The sequence below is a fragment of the Castanea sativa genome, chromosome 11 (genome assembly GCF_040712315.1).
Source record: "Castanea sativa cultivar Marrone di Chiusa Pesio chromosome 11, ASM4071231v1".
Lineage (NCBI taxonomy): Eukaryota > Viridiplantae > Streptophyta > Magnoliopsida > Fagales > Fagaceae > Castanea > Castanea sativa.
In genome coordinates this window covers 49,559,986-49,577,876 of record NC_134023.1, presented here as the reverse complement: position 1 = coordinate 49,577,876, position 17,891 = coordinate 49,559,986, and the positions used below count along the sequence as shown (strand labels likewise).

General features: G+C 32.3%; 1 long non-coding RNA gene across 3 annotated transcripts; it reads right to left on the bottom strand.

Annotated features, from left to right (window-relative positions):
• Positions 1-12,941: 12,941 nt before the first annotated feature.
• Positions 12,942-17,654, bottom strand: LOC142617234 (uncharacterized). 3 transcript variants are annotated; one of them, XR_012840942.1, is made up of 6 exons: positions 17,302-17,654; positions 16,923-17,060; positions 16,385-16,550; positions 14,916-15,076; positions 14,282-14,360; positions 12,942-13,318 (listed from the first exon to the last, which is right to left on the bottom strand). It is a non-coding gene; the product is annotated as an uncharacterized LOC142617234 (long non-coding RNA). The 3 variants fall into 3 exon arrangements; XR_012840944.1 differs by having other exon boundaries at positions 14,287-14,360; XR_012840943.1 differs by lacking the exon at positions 16,923-17,060 and having other exon boundaries at positions 17,302-17,652.
• Between the last annotated feature and the right edge of the window lie 237 nt (positions 17,655-17,891).

Here is a 17,891-nt window from a genome sequence, read left to right as displayed (position 1 = left end):
TCTAATTGAGTCTTTCTGACATGGTCCTTGTGCTTCATCTCTCTATCCTTTGTGACCATTCTTCTTTTGCTGTTTTGGTTTCTTTTTGTTTTTAGGATTTCCATTGCATATCATTCATGCATTTCATGCTAGGTTGTTTTTGTTTTTTGTTTTTAAATAAAAATTAAAAAAAAGGAAGAAAAATGTGTTTTGCATTAATTTTCTCTTGGTTTTGAAATCAAGGTTGGCCATATTATCTTTACATAACTTGTTTATGTACTTTGTTTAACTTGGATGAATTTATTTTATTGCACTTTACTAGTTTGAACTTTGTAGTGCATGTTGTGGGGAGATGTTTATAGTTTTTGATCATTTGATCTTTATCTTGAAGTCACATGCTTTTGATTGTTGGACTTGAATTTAATGAGAAATGCATAAATAATCATCTCCCCACTGTTTACTAGCCAATCATGAACACTTTAGTGCATATCATTAGATTTTGAGCTGAAAAAAGTGTAGCACATGCACAAAAAGAATATAAGGTGTAGCCTCGAATTAATGCTAAAATTGGTGTGTACATTACTGGGCTATAATAACTTCACAATCAAATAAAATTGGTGTATACATTATCCTGACTATTTTAATAAATTTCAAATAAAATAAAATTGGTGTGTACATTATGAGGCAAATTCAAGGAACTTACATGATTACAAACTTTTATTCTAGGAGATGTGAGAGTTATATGATGTAACTCTTTAAGTGATAGTCACTTTCAAACTTATGTGATGAATTTTGTAGGAATTGTAATTGATTACTATCTACTTATCACCTCATATGTATCTCAAGCTCTTGCTAGTTGCACACACTTCACAAGTTACTTTTTGCTAAACTTGGTACATATTATTGTGTGTGATCTTGTTATGGCCATCTAAGATTGAAAGAACCTTAATTTTGATGTAAAATGTGTTTTTAGGACAAATTGATTGAAATTTTTTTTGGAAGCTCTAGGTTAAATTCAAGAGTTTTTGAAATTTTTTTCATCTCATACTCATGCATTTCATTCATAAAATACTATGCTTTGAGGAATTTCTGCATAAAATTGCTTTGTTTTTCACAAATTTGATTTTTTTTTTTTCAGATTTTCGATCGATCGAACCTGTTGCTCGACCGATCGAAATTGCAATTAAAATTTGGTTTGAATCTGTCTAGCTCAATCACTGCTCGATTGATACTGGATTGATCAAATATGATTTTCAATCAATCAAACCTATTTTTCGACCCATCGAAAATCGTTCAGAGAGTTTTTTAAAAATATAAGTTTTTCACGTGTTCTTTACTATTTCAAATTTTTTTCAAAAACTTTTTGGCTCTCTCTCTTCAACCAATCCAACTCAAGCAAATTTTTGTCGTTTTCCCTCAAATTTTCTTCAAGGTTTTTGTTTTCTAGCACCGGTAAGACCCTTTTACCCTTTCTTTTTTGGTTTTCTTTCATTTTTCATGCATTTTAGGGAAAAATTCGAACCTATTGGATTTTGGGGTTTTTGTTGTTGGATGAAGTTAACATGTTCTTCATGCTTTAATTTGATTAGTTTGATGGATTGGGAAAAATTGAAATTTCTAGGGTTTGAAAATTTAAGAAATTGGGGATTTTGTTTAATTGAGCTTAATTTGGTGAAATTGGCTTGTGTTATTGAACTTTTTGTCATTATATAATGTTGGGATTTTTGATAGTGTAATTTGTTGGGATTTTTGATAGTGTGTTTTTTCAAAATTTGGGGTTTTAATATAAACTCTATAATTCAAGCCAATTCTGTGATTTTTTAAAGTGTAATTGAACTTTTCTCACTGTATTAGAGCATGTATCATGTGTTGATATTATTCATACATCATATAGATTGTTATTTTCCATATTGTTTTTGCTCTAACTATATCTGATGCAGTCTGCCCTTGGGTTTTCTTTTCTTTTCTTTTTTTTTTTTTTTTTTGGGTTCTTTTCTGTCTGTCCTTCCTACCTTAGCATCATGACTAGGAAGACTAGAGCCAATAGGAAAACCACCTCCTCTTCCACTCCACCTTTTGATAGTGAGAGCTTTCTTAGTGAGAAAAACCAAGAGACCTATGACAAGTTTTATCCTTAGGTCTATGTGGGCTGAGTGAAGAGTTGTTTTAGATGAGCTTGATCCGGAAATTAGGAGAAACTTTGAGCGTCAAGGCTAGTTACCTTTATTGGATATAGATCACCCTTCTCTAGCTACCCTGATTAGAGAGTTCTACTCGAACCTCTCTGTTCAGTCTACTTCATCCAACATTCAGTTTATGAAGAGTTTGATCAGAGGATAAGAGTTTACCATTACTCCTTTAGTAGTGGCTTCAGCTCTTGGGGTGCTTGTTGTTCATTAGCCTGTGTATCCTTATGATGAATCACCTCCTCTTGATGATTTCATGTCCTATATCACTGGTACTTCTATCTGGTGGGGTTCTGATTCTCGGATCACTTCTCATAAGTTGACCAAGATTCATTATTTGCTTTTCTGGATTTCTTGCCATTCTATCTGACCCATCTCTCACTTGCATACCATTCCTATCGAGAGATGTGCTTTTTTATATGCTCTTGTTATAGATGCTCCTATAAGTTTTCCTCATTTTTGCATTCGGTCTTTGGTTGAGGTCCATCAGAGTAGTTCTTCTGCTAATGCTCTTTTCTTTCCCATGTTTATACATTAGATTTTGTTGCATCTAGGTTTAGATGAGTTTCCTGCTTTTGAGCCTGTACACATTATAGCTCCTATCGGTGCCACCTTCCTTAGGCAGAGGGCTGCTCAGATGAGAGCTAGCTCTAAATGCCCTAGAGTTGAGTCTTCTTTAGGTGTTGCATCTCCTCCTCCCCCTTCTTCTTCTTCAGGTGATCCCACTGCTGAGGAGTTTGTTGATCCAATTGCTGCTACTGCTGTTGATCCTCCACCTTCTACTTTGGATGATTCTAGCATTCATCGTATGTTGGACACTGTCATGACCGTTCAGGCGGCTCATGGTTAGCTTTTGGTGGATGTCCTCACAGAGCTTCAGGCTTTACATGCAGAGTTGGAGATCTTTAGATGGTCCCTTCCACCACCTTCTTTTGATAATGAGTCTTGATTGCCTTTTGGCAATTCATCACAAAAAGGGGGAGTACATATGTATGGAGATAGGGGGAGATTGTTGTTATAGGGGGAGTTTTTTTGTTTTAGAGTTTTAGATTGTATCTAGGTGCTTCATCTTGTATATTCTTTTTGGCTCATGATGTTATATATGTTAGGGGGAAACATTTTATTTATTATTTTTGTTTCTTGTTTCACATTGTGCTACATTAGCTTTTGATTTATATTATGAGATTATTCATGGTATGTCTTTTATTTTATGTTCTGTGAAATCAAGAATTTATTTTGTTTTACTTGTATTTTCCACACATGCGTTTATGTGTTTGTTGAGTGTTTCAGGAATTTACAGGTTGATTCAGTCGTGCTGCTGTCTACACTTGCAACTGATAGATAGTGGTTAGGTTGAATTATATTTTGGTTGGGCAATTTTAATGTAATGGGTTGTTTGTGTAACTTTGAGCATTTTGTTTATTTTGTGTTTTGTCATGGATTGCCAAAGGGGGAAATTGTTAGGTTCTAAGGATTTAGGATCTTAATATTTTTAGAACTTCAATGTGTATATGTTGGCAAACCATGATCAAAACGTTTAGTCTAGATTTAGGCTGCTCAAAGTATGTTCAATGTAAAGTCAAAATCAAGTAATTTCAGAAAATTACCGTTCACTTTCTGCAAGGCTCGATCGATCGAAAATTAGACTCAATCGATTGAAGCTCGTGTAGATTATTTTTCTATAAAATTTTCCTACTCAACCCAAGCCTGTTTGATGTGTAGGGTTTTATATTTTGGCTTAAGTATAAAAGGAAAAATCCTAGCCACGTTTTAATGTTGTTGTTGTTTATGTTGTGTATGTGAATTTCTTGTGAGATCTAGAGGTGTTTGTCTTCATACATACGTAGGGTTATAAAGATCGAGATTGATGTCGAGAGCTTGGTGATCGTTTCAATTGTTGCATAAAGAACTTTCAAGAAATACAAGTGGTGTACTTGTGGATGTTGTGGATCTGAGAAAAAAGTAGTCCGTGAACTCAGAACTGTCACGTAATTGTGGTAGTAAGGTTTCTACTCGAGGTAGCAATGTTTCTACTCGAGGTAGTAATAGGATGTTAGTGATCTAAGTCGTTATTGTAAAACTTCAATTCTTTCATAGTGGATCTTGTTTTACCTTTAGGATAGTTAGGTTAAATCCTCCTCAAGTTTTTTACCGGTTTGGTTTTCCTAAGTTATCATATCGTGTGTTATTTACTTTTCCGCATTGCTTTACATGATATGATTTGTTTGTGTTAACCTAGATCTGAATAATTTACCTAAGTTAATCACTTAGCTAAACAACTAGGTTAAACAACTTATGTTTTTAAGGGGTCTAAAAACGTATATTAGATATGACTCAATGATGCATATTTAATCAAAGTGGATTTGTTATTTTTATTTTTATTTTTTTTTGAAGGCGGATTCGTTAATTTTTGTATGTTGAGAATATTTGTTTGTGGGATTGGAGAGGTAGGTCAATAGGTCGTCAAGCCCTATATTATATAGTAGAATAATACGTAAGTGCTTAATATCATCAGTGAATCACTTGGTTGCATAGTTGGATGGTAGACAAATTAAGACAATGACTACCACCTAAATAAATAGTGATCAGAGATGAATACCGATTGCGTTTCATAAATGACAAGTTCTGTCTTGTTTCTCATTAAATAAAAAAAAAAAAATCAATACCGATTTGATGTATAGTTGCAAATTTTCTAATTAATGCTTAATTTAGCGAATATTTGTTTTTTTTTTTTTTCTTACAAGATAGAATTTTGTTCTAGCCTAATGTAAGTATATATGTGTGTAAAACTTCCTCTTGGAGACTTGAACCCCGACCCTTTCCCTCCACAAGCACTCATATTTGTAAAGTGACCATCGCACTAAGGGTATGCTGTGGTAATTTAGCGAATATTTGTTAGGCAATTTTAATAGAGTGTAGTTCTTTTCTCTTCTTATATGGTGTGGTTAAGAGAGAATAATGATCGTAATTATTGGCATGATTCTTGGAATGTGATTAATTGGACCGAGGATTGGTTGTTTAATGGACAAGCCTAAAATTATGTTGATTTATCTATCAAGAGAAAAATATATTTATCTTTCTTTTCACAAAAAAATTTCTATTATTATTTTGGATTTTTTTTTTTCTTCCATAATGTGCCTAGTGAAGCTAGTTCAATTTCTCATAAAATCAAAATTTTTATTGAAAAAAAAAAAAAAAATCCATAGCTTTAGGGAAAAGGATAGGGGAAGAGAATCATAGAAACCAGTTAAGAGAAAGCCCCCGGAGTAGTAAAGGTCAGTCCAAATATGGACATTAGCTTGATAAAATACGGAGGCTTCATAGAGAAGTAAAAATAATAATAATAATAATAATAATAATAATAATAATAATAATAATAAATATCACAAAAATGTGTGATTTCTCTTATTTGATGAACTTTTTATTATTTGATCTTTCTAGAGTCTGACAATGTGTGATTTCTCCCCAATCATTTGTGTAAAAAATGTCATAAGGGAGTTTTAGATGTCCATGAAACTTTTATATATTAAGCCACACAAAAAATAATAATAATAATAATAAATATCACGTGCCTCTTGAACTAAAGTTGGAAGGAATTGGAAGACCCAAAATTTGAATAGAGTGTCTTTTCTTAATGAGAAATAATAATAAGTTTCATATCTTGTCTTCCCCTGCTCCCAATTTTTTTTTTAAGAAGGAAACTAAATACTTTTATTAAGTTAAAATGACAGCATCAGCCTACAAAACAGAATAAAATTGTGATGGAACATCCTCTTTCTACGCTAACAAGTTTGGAATGCTAATAGTATATCTAGAGTTCTAAGTCGGATCACACCACATCCAGTTCTTGGCAATTCCACAAGGCATGTAATGGAGTTTCATGGATTGTATGGCAGCAATCACACAGTGCCTACTCCCAAAAGTTGGAGGGAATCGGAAGACCCAAAGTGTGTGTGTGTGTGTTTTTTTTTTTTTTTTAAGAATGATATATCTAATTAAACCTGAAAATGCTACAAATTTATTTATTACAAAAAACATCAAATTGATTAGTTCAAGAGAGTAATTGAATAAATAATCTTAATATTTATATAGCTAGTGTTGGTTTATTTTCTTTTCTCTGAAAGCATGATATTTCCCAATATCATTTAAGCGCACGCATGCATCCCACTATTAGTGGGCAACTATGCATGCTTATTTTATGTTATTTTTTTGATGATGACCGTAGCTTATGCATTTACTTCTTTTCCTTTTTTTTTTTTAATATTTTATTTTATTCTCTCACTTTCTACAATGTGGGCATAAAAGAATATCATTCTAATACAATATATGAATAATGGGATGTAGCATTAGTTATGCAAATAGTCATGTAAAATATGATACAATAGCTTCTTTTTTTTCTTTTTCTTTTTTGTTTTGGTGAGCTAAAATGTTTTTTTTTTTAATACCAGATAGGAATGCTTACAAGGGTTTTAGCTTATTTGCATAAAAGTCATTTATATGACGTTGATATGCTTACGATTTTGGCTTCACAAAAGCAAGATGTAAGCCTTTGTCCAAAATTTCTTCCTTTTCTCAACGTATTAATCATGTAAAACTTTTGCGTAGGGGCAAGTCGTCCATCACTTTAGGACCAAGACCCTAGCTAGTCATCAAATTTGTTAAGCCTAGCTTGCTCACCTGTAACTGGGACCAGCTTCTTTCTCAAATGTCTAATTTGTACAACTCACGTTTTGTTTAAGTGAATTTATAAGTGTAGTGGCGCTGTAGGTTTATTTTCTAGGGAGTTCAATAAGAGACATAAATTATATAAAATTTTAAACAAAAGATAAAATTAGAATATTGACATCACAAAAAAAAAAATCTTTAATACATATAGTTTTACAACTACTTTTCATGATGTTTCGTAATTTAAAATTATTGCATGATATCTTTATTATCAATTCTACTAGCTACATCTATTTCAATATACATAGTCAAGCAATCATTCATCCACTTATTTTCCATTTGATTGATTTATTTAATATTTCTTAAGATCTAAATGAGCTTGTACTAAGGTTTAAGAATTAGCAAATCTACTTTTGTTGTTGGGCTAATTAAAATTTTTTTTCCAAGATTTTAGATCAAATCGATTTGTTATTGAGATTTTTCTTTACATTTAAAAATGTCAAGATATTGTTAAGATGATTATATTTAAGTTTATTTCAGTTGGATTTAAGGTTAAAGTGTTCAAATTTTTATTTTAAGTGTCAAAACAAGAAAAAAAAATGTTATAATAATAATTTTTTGGTTCAATTCAGGGTTCGTTTGAACCCCCTAGGCTCCAAGTGGAGCTGAACCTGTATAAGTGCCCATTTGGTTAGAGTTTTTTAGGTGAAAATCACGTTAACAGTTTCAAATCACCACTTTTCAGTGTTTGGTAAGATTTTAAAATCATGCTTTTTAGCCTTGTAATGGTTAGAGTGTGTTTTCGTGTTAAATTCCCTAGGTAGCAGTTGTACTAATTAAATTGCTGCTCTTTCAAAAAGCTCTTAATTGAAAGGCTGAACCAAACTCATTCTAAGCCGTGCAATAACCAGAGACGAAATTGGGTTTTATATTTTTTTTTCATTTATTATTTTTTTCTTAGGCATTTAACTATCTATTAAACTAGTAAATATCCCTTAAATACTTTGGAAGGAACAGGTACAAGATACCTTCTCCCATTTCTTTTTAAAAAGCACAAAAACATTTACTATTTTTGAATATTTGTTATCATTTCTTGGTTGATTTAGTTTCTCTAATCTATTTAGATACAACCCTTAAAATCTTTTTTTTTTTAATACTTTCAAAATAAATTGCCCATAATAAACCATCCAAGCTTTTAATTGGTTTGGATGATTTTTATGAAAAGAAAAAAAAAAGGTTTAGATAATGAAACTTAATCAAGAAAATAGAAAAGAGTTTGAATGACGACAAGAAGTCCACTCTTTATAGAGACCTATAAAGTTTACTTTTCATAATTTTTTTTATTTTTTATTTTTTATTATCAGACCAAACCCACGCAATTGATGGTACAAAAAGTCTAGTCCTCAATGTATATGACAAAAAGTAAACATTTATTTGTTTTGCCTTTACATGGGTCATTGGACTTGTAGCAGCACATCGAGATCAATTTCCTATCAACTTCCAAGAGTATTTATTAGATAGTTTGGAATTTACGGCAATCGTGAGGTGCGGGGTGGACACGATATCAACTTCTACGTCAAAAGCCTTTTTCGTTCTTGCGTAAGTTCTAGGATGTAGACTGCAGTACACGCCTACTGGTATTTTGGTACTGACGGGAAAGTGTTTGGCTCTTGCGACTCTTGCAGAAGACAATGTTTTGCATTCCTTTTTTTGTTTTTAAAGAAAAAGAAGACATGATTTGGAAAAACCAAAAGAAGAAGAGAAACTTTACCTTCTCAGAAATTGTCACTTGAATTACAAGTGAATTCTCCTCAAAAGAATTACAAATGAATAATGTACTTTTCCTTTGGTTTTAAGAATCTCCATGAAGGAGCATTGCACCCTTGAATTAGAGCACTCACATTTGGCTCAACAAACCAATGTTTTGGCTAATACGATATCTAATTTAACCTACCTAAACAGCTCCACATTAGGCTCAATTAATCTTTGAGCCAAAATTATTTATCTAGAGTAACTCGAACTCGATACACTGAGACAGAGACAGGAATATATATCTTTTGGGAGGGCCAAATTGATGTGTGACTATTTTTGTTTTTATATAATATAAACAATATGTTATATTTCGTAGTATAAAAAATTATAGACATAGTGCAACATGAAATGTAGTATTTTATAACCAAAAAACTTTATAACAATAAGTGTCTATCAAAACTATTAAATATGTTCTAAGATAAAGAAAAATTTAGACATTATTTCCCTATATTTTATGAAGTACCCAATAGATTTTTTTTTTTTTTCTTGAGAATACAATGTATTTTAAAATATATACATGGAGAAATGAGAGAAGGTCTTAAAAAAACTGACAATGGTATATATCCAAAACGGTCTAATTCTTGGATACACAGTATATACTTTAAACCTCTTTAATTTATACTCATTTTCCAATAAATCCTAAGTAGGTATAATAAGATTTTTTTCTAACAAAAAAACTAAATATCCCCAATTAAAATTGTAGCCTATGCTATTTCAGAGAAGTAAAATGAGCAAGCATATATCAAATATGAATCAAAGTTATTATCCATTTCCTTTTAAATATAAACAAATAATTTATTTGCAAACACTTGTACTTGTAGATCAATTATTATGGTAAATATATATAACTCCAAAAGAATGGTAAATATCTCACTATAAATTTAATTAGTAAGATCAATTATTATGTGAAAGCAAAACATATTGTTTCACTGTACTTGATCTCTAGAATAATTATTCTTATGGAGTTATATATATGTTGTAGGGAAAGACCTCTAGATAGCATTCTCACACAAAATTTATTGCAAAATATTGTAGCTATAGAAAGATCTCAAAAATAAATAATAAGAACAAAGAAAACCCAAAAGAAAGTAAGACATCCCACACACAAAAGATAATACTAAGAATTTATGTGCTTTGACATATCCACTGGGTGAGTTGTGACATAAAATTGTAGCAAATTATGTGTCTCTAGTATTATTCTCTCACAAAACCTAAGCTCCAATACACTCGAGTTCAAATCTGTTGTCCCACTTTTCCTACTCCACTCTATACTCCATCAATAAAAACTTGTCACGTGTTCACCTAATTAATTAAATACTATTATTAATTAATAACGGTAGCATTAATAAGTCAATAATTATAGTATTTAATTAATTAGGTGAACACGTGGCAAGTTTTTATTGGTGGAGTATAGAGTGGGATAAGAAAAGTGGGACAGAAGATTTGGACTCAATACACTCACATGGTACAATTACCAAAGATTAAGAGCTACAACTCTACACAAAAAAAAAATAAAAACAAAAATTTAAAACCAAACGTAAATCATCATAGAGCACACACTAAAGAGAGAGTGCTGCCTAATAAATTTGAAGCACTCATATATGCAACTCGGCTAGGAGACCTTTGATATTTGGAATTCCAATTCAGTACATCATGGCACAATTATAGCGTGCACAAACAAAGACTCGGGAGATTATTTTGTACTCCCAAGTATCATAAATGCGTACTCTCTCCTCTTAGTGGTACCCACCATTCATGTGAGAGGGGGGAGTACACATTTATAATACTCCGAGAGTACCTAATAATTTTCCCAAGAACTCATTGTGAAAATCTAATAGAAGGCACTAACTCACAATATATATGCTTAATCCAGCACAATTTCATCATTACCACCTTTCCAACAATCAATCAATCATGGCATCTCATAGTCACTCACTTTTGTATTTTGTTGCATTGGCAACTTCATTCTCTATTGTCATTAGGGGTGGCAACTTTTATCCACATCTATGAACCCACCTATTTGAATATTTGGGTTAAATGGGTAACATTAGGTTATTTAATTATATGGGTCTTAATGGATAAACCCACTAATACCCATTAGTGTAGGGGTTTTGCATCATTTTAGGTATTTAAGGTATTTTGGTAATTTTGGAGATCAAGAGGGTATTCAAGTAGTTTTAGAGGTATTTGGATCATATTGGGTTAAATGAATGGGTTATTGATTAAGTGGGTTGAGTTGGTAATAGATAATTAATTTATATATAAACGGGTCATAAATAAATAAATGGGTAATTACACACCCAACTCATTTATGACCCAACCCGCCCATTTGCCACCCCTAAATTTGTCATGCCTTGTAGCTTCTCTAATCTAATTGAGGCTCACGATGGGAGCTTTAGCATGGATCTCATCCACTTTGACTCTCCGAACTCTCCCTTTTACAACCCTTCAGAAACTCGTTCATAACACATAGGCAAGGCCTTGCTACATTCCATTAATTGTGTCAATCATTTTAAGCCAACTTAATGTAAAATAGACAATACAAGCTTTCTTGGAGCAACAAGGGCACCAAAAGTCACATCGCAAGATCAAGGGGGGTGCCAATAGAGGCCATTGGGCTGATGATGTCGGAATTGTATAAAATTTGGTAGGTTAAAAGGAAACGACATTCTGATCCAAACTTAAGTCAACTCGAGTCAACTAAATTTAGGCAAATTCCTTTGTTAAGGCCCTGGAAACAGTATTTTTGCTATTTATAGTAATATTTGTTTTTTATTAATAACTTTTAGTTTAAAAGTCAAAATAAGGTTCCGTTTGTTTTGGGATGATTTTTAAGATCAATAGTTTCAATTTTTGCAATTATTTCAATTTTGATATTTTTGGCAGAAATCACTATTTTGCCACTTAATTATGTGATTAGCATGAATGTAGGTTTCTGGGCATTGCCCTAGGGTTTCTTTTATTAATTAAGCTAGCTTTTAACCCGCACTATGTGCGGGAACCTTTTTATTTACATTTATAAGAAATAATTTTTTTTTAATAATATTTAAATACACTTCTACCACATACGGGTTTAATATTTTTTAAAACTTTTTTATATGTTAACAGCATTATTTGCCCATTTTACATATTGTAGGAGTTAGCAAAACTGTAAAAGATATTCCTTCAATAATTTAAAAATATAAATATAAAAAAAGAAAAAGGTTGCAATGTTTGGTTGCTAAAAGAATTAATACCACATTTATGTCCCTTCTTCAACTTGGATTTTTGCTCAAAATATGGATTCTAGACCATCCATTCAAAACACTATTATTTTAATACCTTTGATATAAGTACATCAAGATTACTATGAACACCAGAGCATTTAGAGGTGTGCATGGGTCGGGTTGGGTCAGGTTGAGGGAATTTTTCGACCCAACCCACCATGGTGGGTCAAAAAAAATTCGACCCAACCCAACCCATCACATATGTCCAACCCAACCCACGTGGGTCGGGTTGAACCCATGGGTTGGACATTTTTTATTATTATTATTATTAAATTAAACCCATATTTTTTTTAATTATATAATATATTTAAATATATATTAAAGAAAGTAATAGGATTTTATATTATATATGTTTGTAGGAATTGATGAAGTACTCTACAGCTGAGTTTTAACTTAAGAAAATATTTATTAAATATATAATATATATTAAAATATGGGTGGGCTAGGTCGAGTTCGACGGGTTTGTAATTTTATAACCCAAACCTAACCCGACCCGCTACCAAAAAAAAAAAAATTATAACTCAACCCAACCCACCAAGCCCTAAAAACCGACCCAACCCGGCAGATTGGATTGGATTTGGTGGGTCGGTGGGTTTTCTGCACACCTGTAAGAGCATTCAATGCATATAAGAATACTAAGGTTCAAGGATGCAGTTAGGTTCAGGTGCACTTTAATTAGCACATTTATCATTCCCACAAACCTTTCTGAGCAAATCAATTAGCTTCTCTTTTATCATATTGTACTTGTATTGTTGCAAACTTCTAGATTCACGTAAATGATTATTACAGTAGATTTTCTTAGATGTATTCTGATCACAATCAGAATCACTCTTATTGGTAAAGCCATAAGAATTGCTTCTCAAAGGTGAAGTAGACAGATTCTACATATGATTGGTATATCCATTACAATGGTTAAAAATTCCATATGATCATTGATAGGCAGATTTTAAAATGGTTTTTAACCATAATTAACTGACCCTGATCATTATGTAGAAAGAGTGGAATATTAACTAAAATCTAAGGGATAATCAACTTTGTATAAAAAACATTACACTTTCAAATTTCAAAGTTCTACAATTTCAATCACTCTTCAAAAACAGCATATTAGGTAGGATGGAAAACAGAAACTCAAAACTAAATTGAATTTTGTAGTTGCTATTTTTCCTTCTGATTTTAGCGCGCTAGTTGCTGCATCATTTCGAATAGTGATTACGCTTTCTCTTTCTTAGTGCTCCGCCTCTCCTTGAATAGTCAGCAGTAAGTCATTGGTTCAAATCCGTAAAAACGGCTGAAACTCCTGTTTTTGCTAACATGACAGCAAGTACAGACTGGCAGCAAGGAGTCAACTGAATGACCAAAGCATTGGTAAGTCCTTTGTTGCACAGGAGATCCCTAAGCAAAGAATACCCACTACACCACAACCATACACATCCCACAAAATTTAGTTCAGAATAAGATCAATAGGATGCAGAAGAAAAAAAGTAGTGTAATAATCATATGATCACAAAAACGAACTCCTCATTTTAAGTAGTCAATAATTTTCAGATTCTAAAAGGCCAAAAAACTACATTACAAATCATATTAAAACCAAAACAAAAACTCTTCCATTTTACAATCAAACATCCCTCTTCACCCATATATCAATAGATTAAGGAAATCTCAATCTTAGCATAGAGGCATCAATGTACTTACTTTACTGATAAAATAAATTTATGCACTCAAAATTCCAAAAGTTTACAGACACAATAAAATTAGAATGACCTATTCACTATTAGATGAATGGTAAGGGAGAGTTAAGAGTTGTTGCACTTATATACACAACATTCAGTAAAGAACTTCTTCAAAATAGTAATGGATGAAATCATGAAACTCCATTAACTCATTCTATAACCCACTGGTAGATACTTTTTAAGTAGGAAATCAATCAAACATATAGATCATGATAACATATTCCAATATCATAATTACAAAATCAAACGGTACCAAAATATTCTGACCAACCAATCCAAAGAAATTTAAAAATTAATACAAATACTGTTAGGTTTAAACAGTAATGTAATAATTGGTAAGAATTAAATCACAGCCACAACAGCTGAGCCAAACACTTCATCATTTATCTCTTTGACAATAAGATTTTCGCAAAATAACTAATCTTCTTCTTACTACTAAATCTGAGATATCTTGCACATCATGTGAAGTGTATATATCCATACACTATACCTCTAATCACATAGCATCCAAATTAACACCCATTTGGGCCATGTGCAATTGTTAACCACTTTGGCAGCAAGAAATAAGATTTATCCAGTTGTTGCTATTAAAGTGAGATTATGGAAATAACTTTAAAAAAAATTCTTGACCACTCTGACAAACCTTACACTTAAGTACCACCAAAGAGCACGTTGTTAGGAAGGACTTGGACCTCTTCTTTTGCTGCCAGGAAATAGCATTCCTGTACCCAAAATTTAGCTCTTTAGGATAGATAAAAGTTAACCCACCACTCAGCCAAATCTTTAAGATCCACAAACTATGAAGCCACCAACTAAGATTAAGAATGTGTTTGTTTAAAAGTTTTGGCTGATTGAAGACTGGCTTAGGTCACTATAAGAAGAATAGACCCCAAATACAGGTTGTGTCCAAGTATCCTTAACAATGCAGAAGAATCCTATGCCAAGTCAGAAGCTACCAGTAAATTAAAAACTTTAAAATACTAAGCATGCAATGATACGACCAATAAAAAACACCTTTTAAATTCCTATGGTTGTTGCATTGATTAGTTCTAGCTGGAAGTATCTTATATTTTGGGAACCATTTTAATACTGTTGATTCTTGAATTTCTATTATTTACTCACTTTCATGATCATCCATCTTCTGGAAAATTTGTGAATTATACTATGAAGTGGGTAAATATTGGTAAAGAAATAGCAGACCCTTTGGAATTTGGACTTCAAAAATAGAGGAAAAGAGTAATCTATAAGAGAAGAGGAAGAGTAGGAGATAAACTTACCACTTTGTTTCTGTATTATTGGAAAATGGGTAATCTTTTCATGGGCCATTTTTTATTGACAGGAAAGGAGATACCAAAAAATCTGCAGTTCCTTAAATTTGGTGAGTCTTGAATATCAATCATTTGCAATGCTTGTAGAGAACTTTCTAAATTCTTCTCCCCTTTTGTGACAGAATGAGGAGTAATTGAAAATTACGGGAAATTGAAAAGAAAAAAAAGAAGAAGAAATTTGATAAAAGAAAAGGAGGAGATCAGGTTTGGATGGACTTGCCACAATATTTAAACAATAACATTAACCAAAAAAAAAATGAATATACAAATCTAAAAAATAAGAATTAGAACTGATTTTTTTTCCTTAGAACTTTGAGTCTCTCTCAAACTGTTTCTCTTTGTGATTGTGGTTCCCGCGGCCCAAGTCTGGCAAGGGACTTTAAAAGAAAATTCTTCTGTTAACTTATGATTGACAACTCATGTATGCCTCAGCTTGCAGGCAAAAGTTCACCAAGAAGAAAATAGAAACTGATTATATCCATACTTTACACAAATAGAATCAACCAAAGACGTCTTTCTAGGATCAACATGAGCTACAATCTCTATATTTCTTACATGTCCTCATAACCGGTTCTTCTCTAATAGGTCATAACACCTAAACCTTAATCAAAACTAAGCAGTCCATAACAACCAAACCTAAATCAAAGTTAATGCCAAAATTTTGTTTATAAGAAAATACCTTTACTATTGTGGTACGTGGTATTATGGTGGTGGGATGCTGCTTGAAGGTGGTTGCTGGCCTAACTATGCTGGCAGCCCTCAGACTTATCTCTCTTTCTTTTCGATGTGCCTTACATATGTTTTTATTACTTTGGGACTTTGCTTGCAAATAGGGTAAAACTTGTAATTCTACCAGAATTCAAATATCACTTAGTTTAAATAGAAGTGATAAAACTAACCCCAAAAAGTATCATTGTGGAAAATTCTTTTTAACAAATAAATTCAAGCAATCAAAATCAAGCAAATCCATCTTAAAATTACAATTTCAGACACAATTACAGAAACCCACTATGAACACATACGCTTTTATCAAACCATTTGATTAACAAAATTGCATACAAAAGTAAAGCCAATAAAAACACCAACTCCTAGAACAAAAGCCACCTAAATCCCATTCACTAAATTTACAATGAACCCATATCAATTCTTTGAACAAAAGTCTCCAAAATCACACAAAACAAACCCATTTCAATTCACTAAATTTACAATGAACCCATATCAATACTTTGAACAAAAGACACCAAAATCATACCCATTTCAATTCACTATAAATTTACAATGAACCCATATCAACACTTAACACAAAAGTCTACAAAATCACAAAACAAAAAAACCAATTTCAATTAACAAAATACCAAACCCAACTTTCACCAGAATGAAACTAAAAACCACAAAAAATCACCGTGACATACACACACCTCTTTGTTCATATCAGCCTTCCTAGCCTTGAAAGTAGCAAAGAGCAACCTGGGAACCTGATCGAATTCGGAGGCCTCGATTTTGGAGGGCCAAACCTGGGGGTTCTTGTAGCAAAGGAAGACATGGCGCTGGTAGAACTCAACTGACCTGGCGAGTTGACTCGTCCTGAAGTAAAAATCCACAATAAACAGAGGCCCAAGAAGGACAGTAAATAAATAAAATTTACTAAAATTAACAACAATTTATAGCATAATAACATATTACCAGTAAATTTTATTTATTTCAATCAACCTAAACAAATAAACAGCAATAAAATTATGGTATATAACACCAATACCCCAGGGGTCAGAGGTCAGTTCATGTTTTGTGTTTTTTAGGGAAAAGATGGAGAGGCTGAGAGAGAGTTGAAGAAGAAGCAGATATCTTCAATTCTGCACGGGTTCAACCTTAATCAAAACCGATTATCCAAATACCTAAATTAAAGAAAATCAAACCAAATCCAAATACCTAAATCTAAGATAACAAAAATTAAAATACCTTTGGCGGTATATGACGGTGGTGGGAGGCTGGCACTTTTTGCCGAAGGAGTGAGAGAGTGCCCATGGCTATGGTTTAGGGGTTTTGAGAATTGAGAGAGGCAGAGTTAACGGCAAAGAAGAAGAAAGGGTATAAAACCTAAAATAAAAAATAAAATAGTCACATATTACAGAAAAAATTGAATGATTTTTAACCGGTTAATTTTTGAAATTAAATGATTTAATTCCAAAATATACTAATTGAAAAAAAAAATCTATTACCGAAAAAATTAAAAAAAGAATAGTCACATATTAGAACCTGATTTCCTTAGCCCTAATTTTTGAATCCAAATCTAGAACCAAATTGAAAAAAATGAATGCATATAACAGATCTAATTTACCTGAAAAAAATCATAAAAAGAATAGAACCCATCAGTGGCGTTGTTTGTGGGCAGAGGGGACTGTTTTCGTTCTTGACTGTGAAATTGGTATCATCTTCCTTCTTCTGCTTCTTTCTCTGGTAAAATCAAAATGGCGAATGAACTCCGATCTTAGTGACAGAAACAGAGAGGCGATCTCTTCTTTCTCCGTGTCCCAGGATCGCCTCTCTCTTTTTCTATTTCTTTCTCCGTGTCTTCATAGCCTCTCTGTTGATTTCATCGCCTCTCCATCTCTGCCTCTCTATTTTCTCTCTTCTTCTTTTCTCTCAGATCTCTCTTTCTCGCTTCTCCGTGTAGTATTTTTTTTTTTAAGCGGTTAGTTTCCTTTTATTCCAATAGGCTCTAAACATTGTTTTAACGTAGTGAAAAATTATAATTTATCACTTTTAAATCGCGTAACAGTGTAATAGCTTCCCAAACAATGTAAAGTATCGCTTTTTATTCAAATGTGTCAAAATTTTAGATAGGCAGTTATCCTATTTGTCAACACGTCCTTAAATGTAGGAACCAACTTTCTCTCAGCTTCGTCTATTATATATATATAGATATAG